Source organism: Phalangium opilio, unplaced genomic scaffold (genome assembly GCF_054372755.1).
Source record: "Phalangium opilio isolate 3A_F unplaced genomic scaffold, DU_Popi_V2 ptg000022l_1, whole genome shotgun sequence".
Lineage (NCBI taxonomy): Eukaryota > Metazoa > Arthropoda > Arachnida > Opiliones > Phalangiidae > Phalangium > Phalangium opilio.
This window is the reverse complement of record NW_028324154.1, coordinates 3,510,563-3,527,765: the sequence shown is the minus strand read 5'-3', so window position 1 is coordinate 3,527,765 and position 17,203 is coordinate 3,510,563. Positions and strand designations below refer to the sequence as shown.

General features: G+C 37.6%; 1 long non-coding RNA gene across 1 annotated transcript; it reads right to left on the bottom strand.

The window, feature by feature from the left end:
* Nucleotides 1–4,692: 4,692 nt before the first annotated feature.
* Nucleotides 4,693–5,481, bottom strand: LOC149695156 (uncharacterized). Its single transcript, XR_016382524.1, has 2 exons — nt 4,968–5,481; nt 4,693–4,900 (listed from the first exon to the last, which is right to left on the bottom strand). It is a non-coding gene; the product is annotated as an uncharacterized LOC149695156 (long non-coding RNA).
* Between the last annotated feature and the right edge of the window lie 11,722 nt (nt 5,482–17,203).

Genomic DNA, 17,203 nt, shown 5'->3' with positions numbered 1-17,203 from the left:
TTGTAATGATACTTCAAAAACAAAAACTTAAATCATTAGAAGTTTGTAGTCTTATGATAATTAACGTAATACAATTTTTTACAATCGTTTATTCAAACGCGAGGCGCTCCCCTAAAAATTCCAGAAATAGGACCAAATTGAAAATTTTACACAATTTTTAAAAACGCTGATTTATGTCCGTTTAAGCTTTAGCTCAAAATTTTCATAAGCCCAATATGAAATTCGGATATCCTTAAAACTTCACAAAGACGATCCGTGATTGTCAATTTCAAACTTTTTGTAGCATTAACTATCGTCTGTTTGATATTAAGCTTAAAACCTTAAACACAATATAGCCAGGGCTACCCTAAAAGTCCACAAAGATGTTTCAAGATTGCTAATACGCCTAAAAAGTACCCTCTTCAAAATATGTAGGCGGAGAAAAGAGAGCGTGATCGAGTGGGCTATGCTAGTGGGAATTTGGGTAGGAAGTCGCGGAGGTTGGGAGTGACTTGGGACTCCAGGCATAGCCCATTCCATCACGCACTCGACAACGCAAAGCAACTCGCGCCAGCGTGTGAAATAAGGCGGTGACACAGGACAAATGAACAGTATAAAAATTGCTTGGTCCAGTCCAAAAATTAAATCGGAGGAACAGTGGTCCACGAGACTACTAAGAAAATTGAAGGGAAACTAGAGTCCACACATTAAAATAATAATATTTTAATTATCCACTTCTTTAGTTTAGCAGACGACGTGCTCTGGTCAATGGTCACGGACCAGTTTATTTATTGCAAGTCAGGACTCGGGAGGGTCGCTGGCCTAATGTCCAGTTTAAAAAAATCCTTATTTCCCACCCTGCGATGTGTTGCGCGTGATCGAGTAGGCTATGCTCAGAGAAAAAGAAATCTTCACTTCAGTCATAGCCCACTCGAGCAGCCGCAGTGCAGCGTCCAGTAGCGCGGATCGAGTGGGCTATGCTTCAGTTGGGAGTCCTGGGAATGAAATAAGCACAGAACACTGGACATTGTGCAATAAAATTTTATAATGTCCCATAAATATTTTAAACACTAAGGGGGTCACTGGACAGTTGACCAGTAAATTTTTCCGAAGTTCTGATAGTTTGATTTTGAAGACGCGGCACAATTTTTGCGCACTCCAGTGGACAATGTCCTATAAATTTTCCAGTCAAACAGGGGGTCGCTGGACACACGTCCTATATATATTCTACCCTGATTTGAGCAAATTAGATATCGGTATCCTGAATTAACTAGCGCTACTGTTACCTATGTTGACGATAGCGCGTCATCGAGTAGGTTATGCTCCGGGCAAAAGAAATCTTCACTTCAGTTCAGCGTGGGAAATAAGGCGGTGGCACAGGTCAAATGACCAGTTAAAAATTAAATCGGAGGGGGTCAGTGGTCTACGGGACCACAAAGAAAATTCTAGGGTATTAAACCAGGGTCCAGACATTATCTCAACTATTTAAATTCCACTTCATTAGTTTACCAGACAACGCGCCCTGGTCAATGGTCATAGACCAGTATATTTATTCCAGGCTGGCCCAATGTCTAGTTTGAAAAAAAATCCTTATTTCCCACCCTGCTTCTGTTGGGAGTCCTGGGGCTCCTGAAGGCCATGCATATGACAAAGATTCATTTCTTATAAGCGAGAATGGCCAACTTTGTTGTGTAAGAGACAGCCTGGCAGCCCGGTATTTGTTTACTACTAACCTGTCAGGTTAGAAGTTAATACAGCCCTTTGAATTTAAATAATTAGAAATGAGAAATGTCAGACAACACATTTTCTGGTTACCCTGATACTGTTATCCAGACTTTCCCTCTAATATATTTTCCCTGACCTTTAAAAAGGTCCATTTTCACTTTCCCAGACTTTTACCTGACTTTTCAGGCCCATTTTCAATTTCCCAGACTTTTTAGGACCATTTTCAATTTTCCAAACTTGTCCCAGACTTTTCAGGCCCATTTTCAATTTTCCAAACTTGTCCCAGACGTTTTAGGCCCATTTTCAATTTTCCAGACTTGTCCCAGACTTTTCAGGCACATTTTCAATTTCCCAGACTTGTCCCAGACTTTTCAGGCCCATTTTCAATTTCCCAGACTTGTCCCAGACTTTTCAGGCCCATTTTCAATTTCCCAGACTTGTCCCTGACTTTTGAGGCCCATTTTCAATTTTCCAAACTTGTCCCAGACGTCTTAGGCCCATTTTCAATTTTCCAGACTTGTCCCAGACTTTTCAGGCCCATTTTCAATTTCCCAGACTTGTCCCAGACTTTTCAGGCCCATTTTCAATTTCCCAGACTTGTCCCTGACTTTTGAGGCCCATTTTCAATTTTCCAAACTTGTCCCAGACGTTTTAGGCCCATTTTCAATTTTCCAGACTTTTCCCTGACTTTTCAGGCCCATTTTCAATTTTCCAGACTTTTTCCTGACTTTTCAGGCTCATTTTCAATTTCCCAGACTTGTCCCTGACTTTTGAGGCCCATTTTCAATTTTCCAAACTTGTCCCAGACTTTTTAGGCCCATTTTCAATTTCCCAGACTTTTTAGGACCATTTTCAATTTTCCAAACTTGTCCCAGACTTTTCAGGCCCATTTTCAATTTTCCAAACTTGTCCCAGACGTTTTAGGCCCATTTTCAATTTTCCAGACTTTTCAGGCACATTTTCAATTTCCCAGACTTGTCCCAGACTTTTCAGGCACATTTTCAATTTCCCAGACTTGTCCCTGACTTTTGAGGCCCATTTTCAATTTTCCAAACTTGTCCCAGACGTCTTAGGCCCATTTTCAATTTTCCAGACTTGTCCCAGACTTTTCAGGCCCATTTTCAATTTCCCAGACTTGTCCAGACTTTTCAGGCCCATTTTCAATTTCCCAGACTTGTCCCTGACTTTTGAGGCCCATTTTCAATTTTCCAAACTTGTCCCAGACGTTTTAGGCCCATTTTCAATTTTCCAGACTTTTCCCTGACTTTTCAGGCCCATTTTCAATTTTCCAGACTTTTCCCTGACTTTTCAGGCTCATTTTCAATTTCCCAGACTTGTCCCTGACTTTTGAGGCCCATTTTCAATTTTCCAAACTTGTCCCAGACTTTTTAGGCCCATTTTCAATTTCCCAGACTTTTTAGGACCATTTTCAATTTTCCAAACTTGTCCCAGACTTTTCAGGCCCATTTTCAATTTTCCAAACTTGTCCCAGACGTTTTAGGCCCATTTTCAATTTTCCAGACTTGTCCCAGACTTTTCAGGCACATTTTCAATTTCCCAGACTTGTCCCAGACTTTTCAGGCACATTTTCAATTTCCCAGACTTGTCCCTGACTTTTGAGGCCCATTTTCAATTTTCCAAACTTGTCCCAGACGTCTTAGGCCCATTTTCAATTTTCCAGACTTGTCCCAGACTTTTCAGGCCCATTTTCAATTTCCCAGACTTGTCCCAGACTTTTCAGGCCCATTTTCAATTTCCCAGACTTGTCCCTGACTTTTGAGGCCCATTTTCAATTTTCCAAACTTGTCCCAGACGTTTTAGGCCCATTTTCAATTTTCCAGACTTTTCCCTGACTTTTCAGGCCCATTTTCAATTTTCCAGACTTTTCCCTGACTTTTCAGGCTCATTTTCAATTTCCCAGACTTGTCCCTGACTTTTGAGGCCCATTTTCAATTTTCGAAACTTGTCCCAGACTTTTTAGGCCCATTTTCAATTTCCCAGACTTTTCCCTGACTTTTTTGGCCCATTTTCAATATCCCAGACTTTTCCCTGACTTTTTAGGCCTAATTTCAATCGAAAAAAGTTATTAAATGAATAAATCTATATGGTTTTAATTATGTTGAAATGAAAGCTATTAAATCCATCTCTTTGTCATTCGGCTCCGTTAATTTCTGAAACTTACCAAAAACTAGTGTATTACCATAAGTTAATTATACCTCTAAGTACACAAATTCGGGGAACGACTGGGCATCTTTGGCAGGCTACTGTGACGTCAGAACTCGTATAGCGCTAAGATCCGAAGAGAGAAAATTTTAAGCGGTCGAGACGAAAAATAAAATCATCCAGTGGAATAAAGGAGAGTTTTACGTTTCGTATAGGCAGGCACTGGGGGGGAACGAATTTTACTTAAGCAACCCCAAATCCCTCTCTCTCTCGTGAGATAGAGGCGGTTTCAGTCCTGAAACATTCTAAAAGGGATAAAAGAAACGCTAGGCTAGGCAGTACAATTTTGTATTGAAGTTGTGGTGATAAATGATACGGAGAGAGTATAGGGTTTCATTAAAGGGAGCCAGACAAACACTATTGCCATAGAAGTGGAAGCGATTTGTGTACTTAGAGGTATAATTAACTTATGGTATTACATATTTAACCAAAAATTTATGTTAATTAACCAAACAAAAAACGTTATGAAATAAAGAGCCTGAGAATGGATCCCCTTAAAACCAGAACCAAGACCTGTGAGTGTTAGTTTGAAACAATTTTTGAAAATGAACACTTTCGTTTCTTTGATATTTACCTACAATAATTTCAGAAACTTTGAAGGCTTAGTTGCAGAACTACTGTAACACTGAACAGTGTGTTACACATTAAACATAAACCAAAATAAATATAATTTTAACTATACATCGTGTTATAAACGCCTTTAAAAAAAAACGCGCCCTCAAAATACAAAAGCTACGTTAGTATGTCGAAAATTAAGAAAACATGTTAGAGAACCAATGAACAGCAATCTTTTGCACGTTTAATACAAAATTTAAATTTAAATAATGCAAATATAGAATGTTATTAAATGAAAGACTATATACAGTTCTGTTTGTCATTATTTCCCTTGAAAAGTTGTCGCTAGCATTCAGCCAGCGGAGGGTTCATCATCAAGGTGTAAAATTTACCACTACAGCTGATTGATGTGTCCTAGCTGTCACAGATAATAATGTAGTAATTAATTGATCTACCAGTAAGATTAATAATTAATTTGAACATACCAACAGTATTCGTATTGTCTAGCTTTTATCTCAACCGAAGTTAATGTTGCCTATTCCTATAACATCAACAGACAACATAACGGCAACGCTACCTTGACCGAGGCTTAACGAAATTAGCTTAGCGAAATTCGTTAATAATAAAATATTCTGTCTGCTTTTAAATTTAAAATTAATTTTAGTAAATTTCATTGACGTTTTTTGTTGTGAAAACAATAAAAATCATACGTAATTAGCCTCCAGTTTAATTCCAAATCCAAAATTTTAATTTTAACCGACAGCTCAAACGCCATGTTTTTCTTGCTTAATATCCCGCTAACGGCGTGAATCACGACACAAACGCCGTAAGTCCAATATAAAAAATGAGGGCTAAAATGCTTGTCTCTAACAGTGGTAAAACGCCGTAATTCCAATACCCAAAACAACGTAAGTCAAAGTATGTGTTAATAATGATAAAAATCAATACTTAAACTTAATTTATCTTAATGAAACTAAGGGAAGGCACATCTATGGACTGTTATCTTTAATTTAAGGTGGTTCCCAAACGTAACGAATGAATAGTTTTCTTTATACACGATCCCAATTAAGGTCATTTTTCAATAAAATCCCATGTTATCTCTATGGAACAATATAGTATCTTTCACCAAATGTCTGATTAATTTTATGGATTCTAAAACCACCCTTAACAACTTTTTTCTTTATAGAATTAACTATTAGTTGGATCTCTTTGAAATTTTAACCACAAAATTAGGGCCCGAATTTTAGTTCACTGGCAAAATTTCAAAGCTGCAAACACAATACGAAAAAAGTTACGGTCAATCAAAAAACCCTCCTTTAGCATTAGAGGGAGTATCAGGTCTTATCTAAGAGAGCGACCGCTCTCCTAGAATACTAAACGTCCATTTCTAAGTCCAGACGTCAAAAAATTGTATGTGGTTGAAAAATACCAGCGCTTTCGCTTTCTCAGTTTCATACCAGTACTACCAGGTATATTCTAATATTAACGTTTTCGTATACTTTCTTTTTTTACCTTATGTTATTTACGTTATATTTTTTGTACGAGTTTGTAACGCCCGCCAAAAGGACCGAAGGTGGAGGGCGAAACCGTCTCTAGGGTAGGTACGAGGGAACTAGCCCCAAAACCAGAACGAAGAAACTACTCAAAAAAGTACGACGAGCGAATGAAGCAACCGTAAGCAGACCTCTATAATTGAGCATCCTAAACCCCAAAACGAAGTATTGTCCGAGAGGGTCACGCCCAACGTGAACGAAAACGTCGCGCCTTCACAGAACGACAACCCCACCCCAAGAACGGGAAATCTAGGAGAGAACGTGCAAGATCCTATTTTCGAAATGGCTGAAGGTGGTGAAGGTAACAGGGAAGGCGACAGAACGTCCGACAGAGGGAGCGACAGAGCGTCTGACAGGGGAAGCGACTACTCCGATGAAAGCGGCAGCGAACGGGATGATTTTCGAGATCCCGCATATAATCCGAACGTAGACCACCGCAGAAGAGAGAACGCCCGCCGTCACAGAGCGAACGCAAGGCACGGCGTGAACGAAGTACCGCCCGATTTCATTCCGATAGCTGCTCTCAATCAAGCTATCCAAGCAGCTGTAGCGGCAGCTTTGCAAGTACAACAAGTGGTGCCACAAGCGCGGCAAATGCACGATGCCGAAAAGTTAGTTCCGGAATTTGATCCGCAACAACCCCAGCAGACCGTTACAATGTGGCTGAGGAAGGTCGAACAACTGGCCGAAACGTACGTGTGGGACGATAGAGATAAAATACGATACGCACTGCCTAAATTGAGAGGGACCGCTAAAATATGGTTTGAAAGCCTCGATACAGTCACCCATACGTGGCCTGAATGGAAAGATCTGCTGACGAAATGGTTTCCAGCCACAAAAGGAACCATGCACTTAATGAAGGAAATGGAACGCAGAGTACGAGGCCCCTCTGAACGATTGGAGGATTACTTTCACGATAAAGTGGCAAAAGCTCGAAGAGCAGGACTTGATGACGAAACAATGATTGAATACCTTATAGCTGGTTTAAACGATGAGAATATGGCCACAGCGTTAAGCGCGCGAAACTTTGAATCAGCGCACGAACTACTACAGAGCATCAGTCAAATAGAAGAACGACGGGCTTTGACGAAGAAAAGTCGAACGAACTTTCACCTTAACGAACGAACGAAGCACGTAACGAAATCCGAACGCACTTTTGAACGACAAACACCAGAAACGAACGATCGACAAAGAACTGCCTATAAACCTAGCCGAAACTCGAAAGGTGAATTCTTATGTTTCAATTGCCTGGAGTACGGACATATGCCAATTGAATGCCAAAAACCTCAAAGAAAATTAAGGTGCACGTCTTGCCAGAGAACGGGGCACACTGCCGACAATTGCCGTTGGCGGGTTTCCCGACCGAAAAAGGACTCCCGAACAAACACTCAGACTCAACAACTTCACGTTGACACTACACTGTAAAAAATAATGGTGCATTCTTACACCATATAAGCTGTTTTTTGCGGTGCCAAAAATGACACCATTTATGGTGTACTTCAACACCATCTTTATGATAAATTCACGCCATTTACAAAAATTATTTGCAAGTAATAAGGAAATATTAGGCATTTATGCACCATTTATAGTGCTTTTTAACATCTTTTTTAGGAAATCTGTTGGTCTCTAATATTACTACTTAGTTTAATGGTGTTAAAAGTAGGCAAGGTTACGCCACAGAGAGTGTAGCCCCATTTGTTGCCCCCCCTTTTCTATCTATCTCGTTCCTCTAGATGGTACCGTGCCTGAAGGGGGAAAATATGGTTGGGGGGGGGACGGCACGTACCAAGTGATATTGTTGGCGGGAAATTTGAATTTATTTTTGGTGTATCGGTATGAAGTCACGTGACTTGTCGATGGTGACTACATTCAGTGTCCATAGTGGTATTGTAGGATATTGTGTACATTTAGGGAATGATTTATTGGTAATTCTTTAGGTTCTGTAGGCCCTTTCTACACCATCCTGTAATGCTATTCTCTTTATGATTTTGAGGTATCTCCATGTATGTTTATGTCATACTAAAGAACTAGTTTTAATTGAGATAAGCTCTACGTAGTTTATTGAAAAGGGTACAAATTAAGCTACGATGATGTTCTAGGTGTACTCCTTTTGTGTATTGGTTATTGAGTTACTGGGTTAGAACAATAGTACATTTTAGTATCAAAAAAGAAGAAATACGGCAGTTTTTACACAACTTGATAGCTGGTAATTAGTTAAAATGAACAAATATTACTATAAAATATCATAAAATGCTGATCCTAACTCAAGTATACTCGAATATGGCTAGACTATTTCATATATTTTCTTTTTAGCACACATTTTAAGGGATATTTTTACCAAAAAAGAAATGCATATTACGTAACACATGATTTGTTACAAACCTTGTCAACAACCTTTCTCTCCAGAGTTCGGAAGTGAAATGACTCTCTATAGTTTACAAAATTCCCTTTTGGACACCCAACAGATATATATATATTATATGACATTAAGGGGGGATGAGGTAGAACTTGATTCATAACAAAAGAATTTATTCCCATCTGATTCTATTTATACGTAAGCACGTTAAAACGTGTCTAAAGGGCTTTGGGAGGGGGGGCCTGGCAGTGCCACTAGATTCCTTGCATTGCTATCAATGTAATTTATTTTTCATTAATTGGACCACCCACCATGTTTTATTAAAGGGGGGGGGGCTTAAATTTTTATCCCCATCTAGTTTTTATTTATACGTAAACATGTCCAGGCGTGTCTTAATGGCTTTTGGGAGGGGGGGTCGAACCATTTGTATTGAATCAATGGAATTTATATTTAGAGTGATTTATAACTCACACAAATGTGTTATGTCCAAGTTTATGTCATTGAGAGGGGCGGTGACACATCCTACAAGGGGGTTCAAGCATTTAATTGATTACAGGTGGTTGCCCCGAGGGCATTATTAGGACAAGTCTCAACAAGTTTAAGATGTTTCCGTTGCGTCAACAGAAAGGCAATATATCATTAAACCGAAACATTAACCTAAACGTACTATATTTATCAAAATTATCGGCAACGTAATCAAAAATTCGTGGAAAACGTAAAACGGTATTGAAAGAAGCATCATTCACAACGCGTTTCGTGTTAGAAGTAAAAAACAATCGAAACGTTTTTGATCAACTACGGTACAATTGACCGACACGAAAACGATAATTTAAAATTCCTAAAATCCCATAGGAATACATGGGGAAATGAATAATCCACCGAAACGAAAACAGTCATGTACATTGCATTTTAGCAACACGAAACCAGTCATTTCAAAAACAGTTCAATTGATTAAAAACGTTTCGATTAATTTTAGCTCAATTTATCAAAATTACTCTATGTTTCAGGGTTGGCAAAAATCCGGATTTTTCTTGAAAAAGCCACTGGTATGGTTTTTTTGCTGGTTTAAACCGGATTTTATTGGTTTTATCCGACTTTTTTAAATACTCTCTAGTGCTTAATTTTAGCTCTTCTTTTTACAATCAGTGCGATAGTTGTCTTCTACTAGGCCCTCTGATTGAGAATCATTTTTATTGTACATAAAAGATGATAAAACTATAGACATTTCCCTACAGATGAGTAGGGCCCCTGATTTAATCGGGATTTTTCAATCCAACCCGATCTATATCGGGTCAAAAAAATCCTAGGTTGGATTAGAAAATTGCTTAAAACTGGTCGGGTCGGGTAGGGTTTTCATACTGTCTACCCGGGTAGACATTCTTATTATCTTCAAAAGGGCAGGGTCGAACCCAGGTACGCTTTTTTGTGATATTCAATGGGGCAGGGTTGGGCCCGGGTAGGATTTTTTGTGATCTTTAATGGGGCAGGGTCGGGCCCGGGTAGGTTCTTTGTGATCTTCAATAGGGCAGGGTCGGGCCCGGGTAGGGTTTTTTGTAATCTGATAAAGACTTTTCTAAACGCGCGGTCCGACCATCCAATTTAGCGTTGCGAAAAATTCAACTCAGTCTCACGAGTTTCGGGTAGGGCAGTGGGAGGAGGGTGCGTCAAAATAAGCCACAATATATGGGAATGGACCATTTCGATGAAATAAAGAGGTGTTGGTCAAACTTTTCCTTCCATCTCACTTTATGGTGCCTGCGCTGGACTCTATTATTATATTTTTTGAAAAATCCACTGGATTTTTCAACGTGGTTTAAACCGGTTTAATCCAGGTGGATAGAACCGGACTGGATACCAGCGTGCCAACCCTGCTATGTTTCACCAAAAACACTTTTGATTTTGCAAAATTCCACCAATTTTTTTCTATTTAAATAAAAATTTGTTACCTCTTCGCAGAAACTAGTATAGCAACCTTTTACTTTAACAAAGACTAAGCTAATTAACCAAAATATTTCTAGGGAAACGTCAATCAATTCGAGCACGAGTATTGTATATGTTTACAATACCGAATCATTTACATAGTTTCACACTAGAATTTCACTGCTATTTACACTGTTCTAGGGAAAAACACAGATTTTAACTAACACCTTTAGAAAAGACATACATCCCTATATACTAAAACAGAATATAGAACCAGCGAAAAGTTCAAAGTACAACACAGAGTGTCATTTAGCTTATGCCAGTGCATGAATCGTGGATTTTTAGCAATAAAAGGAAATATTGTACGCAACATTTTTCTAACATATAAAAATGCTTATTTGGGTTTCCTAAATTCCCCAAAGAATTGCATACAAAATTTGAAAAAGTACTGACTTCAGTTAATCCAACTCACTTTGTTTCTTTAGTTGCCTTAAAATGACGAAACGAGTCATTTGAAAAACAGTTCACATGACTAAAAACGTTGCGATGATTTTCGCAATATTTATCAAAATGATTCGATGAAAAGCATATTTTCATTTATTTCAGAATCGTTAATTTCAATATATAACTAGATGGTGTTGCAGACTTAAGGAATTTAATTTTCTATACTTCAAAACGAGCTTTACTCTTATCGTTGCAATTTATTTATTTATTTATTTAATAAGGCTCGAGGGATAGGGTCGTGAAGCCGCCAGGGCTTGGGTACGACCACCCTCCATGGCACAAGAGTCTAGATACAATACGAGAGTATATACAAACGGGGAATGTTACAAACAGAAACGTACAAATGAACTAACAAAAGAGAGAAATCTTACGAAATGGTTAAATTTAAACATTCAGTTACGTCATTAAAAATGTTCCTTAATAATACATTTGAATATCATGAAAAATACTGGTTTTTACATCAATAGTTACAAAATTTGACGCCTGCTTTGACTAAATTTAATATGATAACACTAGTATTAGTGGTTAGGGTCGCTTATTCTTGAGACGTTCAGAAATTGACTTTAGGGTGGTGCTTCCCTCGATTGTTGTCTGATGCTCATAGATTTTTTTTAGTTACATTGGAATTTATTGTCCTTTCTTTAATTTAACCACCCATTTGGTTTTATAATATTAAAAGGGGGTTAGGGGGAAGAGGTCGAACTTGATCCATAACAAAAGGATTTATCCCCATCCGTTTTTATTTTTCTATAAAGACGTGTCTTTATGGGTTTAGGGGCATGGTCGAACCAGTTGTTTTGTTATGAATGGAATTTATTTTGTGATTTATTGCTTTGTTAGCTGGTGACTCTTCCTACCACGAAACATTTAGTTCATTCGAGGGGTTTGCCCCGAAGCCATTATCCTGACAAGTCTCAACAAATTCAAGATGTTTTTGGTGCGTTAACCGAAACCATGAAAATATATGAGTATTTTTCCAGAACTATAGACTAGGAGACTAATTTCGTTCTTTTTTTAAAGGAAATAACGCTCTTTGATCATCTTTAACGTATCAAATAATGTAACAAAGCTATCCTAAATACCCCATTTTACCTTCAATCTGTCAGCTAAATCAAAAACTTTCAATGCTTACATCTCAAGTAAACGCTGTATCAATCTAGGATTAAACAAAACATTTGTAAAAAAAGTACATTTTTTAAACTTTTTATCGCAAACCATACAATATATTGTGTTTTTCACGCTCGATGAAGTCTCTTAAGCCGATCTTAAATAGCTGGGGGTTCAACATTGTTAACAAGTTGGGTAGTAAAACATTTACAGATATTTACGCCTATATAGAACTTTGACGAGATTAAGAATACTTTGGTAGAAAAATCATGCCCAAATCCTTGTTTGTTTTAGTCATTCTCACAAAGTCTCTGATTTTTTACATCTTTTTACTGGGATTAACAGGTTTATTTATTTAGGGTTTACAAATGAACGTTAGAAGACGAAACATGTGTGCCGTTTTTATTACTGAATGATAAGAGAAATACCTTGACTATAACGTCCACATGATGCGGGTTAATATTTTTATAATTCAGTGCTCCAAAGTCTTATTCCCTTTTCAGGCGGATCCATATTTTCATTTTGGACCACTAGAATTCTTTGTCCATATAGGACCAAATTGCTCTAGGTTTAGCTTTCTTTATTTACAAACCTTTCACAATCAATTGTGTTCTTTATTAAAGATATTATAGTCTATCACTATACTAGCCAGTAGCGAAAATTACCATTGTACTCTGAAATCATCCCAATCAATCTCATTTCGGTATTATACACGTTTAAATCTTTTTATACGACTTTTGTATACACATCGCTGGAGAAAGGTCTTTTGTTCTAATCCATGCGAAAGACGCCAAATGTTTGCTATACGACTTGTTTTGAGAATTTCATTCCGTTAGTGAACATTTTCATAACGAATACTAGCTCAGTGGGCACTGTCTCTTCTTTAAAAGTTTAGAAATTTAGCCTCTTAAGGAATTAAATATAATATATTTAAATGTCTAGTTGCTACCGGGTTGATGAATGATTAAAAATATTTTATTGCCTATTCCGTAAACACGTTCAGGCAAGGGATTTGGGGGGTTGGCCGAACCATTTGTTATCATTGGAATTTACTTCATTCATTCATTTCTTTTTTAATTGAGTAGGCTGACTTCTCGCCTACACAACTTAAGGTAGAATTTTTTTGAAAAGTGTACAATGTGAATATAACAAAGGATATTTTCACAATTGAGAATCTCTCAAAACGCTTTACACACCATGTTTTTTATTTATTACCCCAATAAAGTATTGTCCCTTATTTGCAGTGTTTGTAACAAAAAACTATTTATATCCCACTCTTTTCTTGACAATTTATTTGACATAAAGCAAATCCAACGTTCTTTTACTATAAAATCGGTAAACTATTAACAGGCGTGTGTCCGAAAATGCATAGTGAGAAAAACATCCGTTGACTGATAAGATCAAGCAATTAATCAGGCTATTGTTAAACGATTGAATAATGTAGGCGTGTCTATTAAGAAATTTCGTTGGCTTAAGGTAGCATTTTTTTTGAAAAATGTACAATGATTTTATGACCTATTAGAGAAATTAGGAACGTTATTATTTAACAGACATGAAGATAACAAAGGCTATATTCACAATTGAGAATCACTAGAAACGTTTTACACACCATGTTTTTATTTATCACCCGCAATTGAGTATTGTCCCTTATAGCCTGTGTTTGTAACAAAATTCTATTTATAGGCCCCTCTTTTGTTGACAATTTATTTGACATAAAGCAAATCCAACGTTATTTTGTTATAAAATCGGTAAACTATTAACATGCGTGTGTCAGAAATGCATTGTGAGAAAACATCTGGTGATTGAGGAGGCAATAAATCAGGACATTGTTAAATGATTGAGGAATATGGGCGTTTCTATTAAGAAATTTAGTATAAAACCGGCTGAGGAAAGGATCAAAATACACAGTAGATCTTCAAACACCGAAAGTTAAACATGGATCTTGAAACTCTCCGTACAACTTTGAACGAACTAACTATAAAACTCTCCGTACAACTTTGAACGAACTAACTATAAAACTCTCCGTACAACTTTGAACGAACTAACTATAAAACTCTCCGTACAACTTTGAACGAACTAACTATAAAACTCTCCGTACAACTTTGAACGAACTAACTATAAAACTCTCCGTACAACTTTGAACGAACTAACTATAAAACTCTCCGTACAACTTTGAACGAACTAACTATAAAAAAACCTGGCCGTTACGTTTAATTTACGAGTTTTATTTTTTCCTATGCGCCTATCTGCGAATAGATCCGTTGTACGGACCTCAGACTCTACCACAACTCGTAGTACAGGATGACTTAAATAATAATCAAGCTTGCCTCGACTTACTCGAGTATTGAAAACAGTTGCACGAGTACCAGAGGACTGTGCTACCATAGAAGAATTGGAAAACCTAAGGAATCTAATTCCTAATCCCTTAAGAACTGAATACGCAGATCGCCTAGCGAAACGACAGGAAGAAATTGAGCGTGGTATACAAGAAGCTCAAATCGCCGACTTCAACAGAGAGATAGCCGACTTTTTAGACCGAACGGACCAAGGACCACCCGCAGAGGAGACACTATTGAACGATACCTTAGAGATGAAGCACGGATCTGAAGAAGCGCTTTCTGACGATGATATCGACGTACAATGGGGAGGAGGAGAAACGGACCAGTCCGCACCTATTGACACCGTACCCTCTTGCGAAATAATAGGAAAAAGTGAGAGATTTTACAAACATTTTAACATGTATGGTGGAGAGGTAGTTCTTAGAATTACTGAAGATCCCGTCGCTAGTGCATACACCGTAACCAAATGCGTTCTTAGTAAGTACAGGCCTACAGATTTCGTCCAAATTACTTTAAAGAATGCGGCAAATATTTGTAGGTCCGAACTAGAACTATCTTTTATTGACCCCAATATTATTTTCGACCAGCTTGTTCTTATGCTTTATGATGACAAAATGGAACCATTTTTCCTATGTCATATTAAACTGATTTTTAGCATTGTAAGAATACCGGAGGGTAAAGGGCGCTCTGTAGCCCGAGGGATTAAACCTTTTAATCTATTCTGTAAAGATAGACTATGTATTGTACGTATAGTCAATTCTGATATCCTATGCCTAGCCCGATCCCTTTGTGTGGCTATAGCCCATAGAGCTTATGCTAATGATACAACCGAAGACAAGACCATAATGAGCCATTACGAATAAATATCTAAATCTAGAGATGAAAACAAAATGCAGAAAGAATCTGCTTTAGAACTATGTTGTATGGCCGGAGTAAGGGCTAGTGAGTGTGGGACGGCTGAGTCTTTTGAAAGGTTCAAAATTTATTTAAGTCAGTATTCGATTTTCGTGTACAAATTCGAAACTAGCGTTCCTATCTTGATTTTAGGTGAAAACAACCCCGATGATACTAGGCCCCGCCTCTTTTTATTGAATGTAAATAACTATTATAACGTTATTACAAAATTAAGACCACTTTTTAATCACGACCGATTCTGTGAAAAATGTCTCGTACCCTATTGGCGAATACAATCGCATAAATGTAATGACTTTTGTTTTAGTTGCATGAGACCCACTATCTGCCAAGGCCCCAAGATAGCTTGTGGGTCTTGTTTGCGAAAATTCTAAGGCGATGAATGCTATCAAAGCCACTTAGCATCTTCCAGCGACAAAAAATCCCTCTGTGAGCGTCTTTTTCACTGTAAAGACTTTAAATATTATTGATTTTTCCCGAAGAACCGAGATGCATACGTGTGGGGAGATATATTGTCAGGTCTGTAAGAAATATCAGCCGAGCAATCATTTGTGTTATATCCAGGTTATTACAGACAAACCTCTGAAAGTGCCATCCGTTAAGAAACCTAAACCTAATCAGCCAAACCTTATGTACATTTTCTTTGATATAGAAAGCGTGCAAACGAAGGTTTGTCAGGAAAAGTTAGGAGCCTACGAACACCAGGCTATCCTGTTAGTCAGCATAACCGTGTGTGAGCATTGTATAGATGAAAGGTTCCTAAATTTTAACTGTATTATGTGTAGTCAGTTTGGTAAGCGTAAACAACAATTTTCAGGCGGTAATCCTATAGCTTTATTTTTAGATTATTTAATGCAATTGCATGCCGTTAAGAACGTCATCATACTGTCACATTTTGGTAGTAATTATGATAATCAGTTACTAATTCGAGAAATCATAAATAGAGATAAAAATTCGGTCCGTCTTTGAAAATTAACGGAACTCGAATTTAAGAATTGAAATTGTTTAATTTGCTTTTTCTGGATTCTTATAATTTCATCCCTGTAGCTTAAGCAAAGTTCCCCGCTACTTTTGGTATACCCAACGAAGCCAAAGGGTATTTCCCACATTTTTTATTCAATGTAGTAGAACGCAATTTTGATGTAAATAGACCGAATGAAACCAACTATGTTATAGAAACTAATCTCCCCCCTATCGAAGCGTATGGTTGTCAATATTTTACAAGGAAAAATTTAGATGCCTTCTTAAAATGACATAGCTCCGAAGATAGTAAAGGTAAAGGTTTCGACTTTGTGAAGGAACTCAATTATTATTGTGAGAATGACACAATTTTACTATTCCTAGGATGTATAACGTTTCGTACGCTACTCTTTAAAGTAACAGGCGTTGATCCATTTAATTGCGGCGCAATTACTCTTCCTGGCGTGTGCTCTCACGTGTTTCGCCGAAATTATCTTAAACCCAATACTATAGGTATCATACCGGAAAACTGTTATAGACTTAGTGAAAATCAGTCAATAGGGGCTATGGAGTGGCTTGAGTGGACCGCACACAAACGAAATATATCTATCGAATCCTCCTTTAGAGGGAAAGAAACCAGAATCCAAAAACTTGGAGTAGACGGATTTTGTGAAATCAACCAGGAAATATTCGAATACTGGGGGTGTTTCTATCATGGGTGTAAAATACACTTTCCCTTAAACCGAAACAAGCCTTTGCACGGAGACCCTACGCAATCTTTGAATTCTATATATAATAGTAGCATGAACGTGTTGACCAAGCTAGAATCACTCAACTATAAAGTAAATGTCAAATGGGAGTGTGAATGGCAGAAGGAAAAAGTAAATAAACCACAAATAATAGAGTTTTTAAAATGTAATGACATTAAGCCTACAATAGTAAAAAGATTAGACCCCCGTGATGCATTCTTCGGTGGAAGATGTTGCGCTACAAAACTATACCATAAAACAGCAGGATCAGAGCGCATTCATTACGTTGATTTCACAAGTTTATACCCTTTCATTAACAAA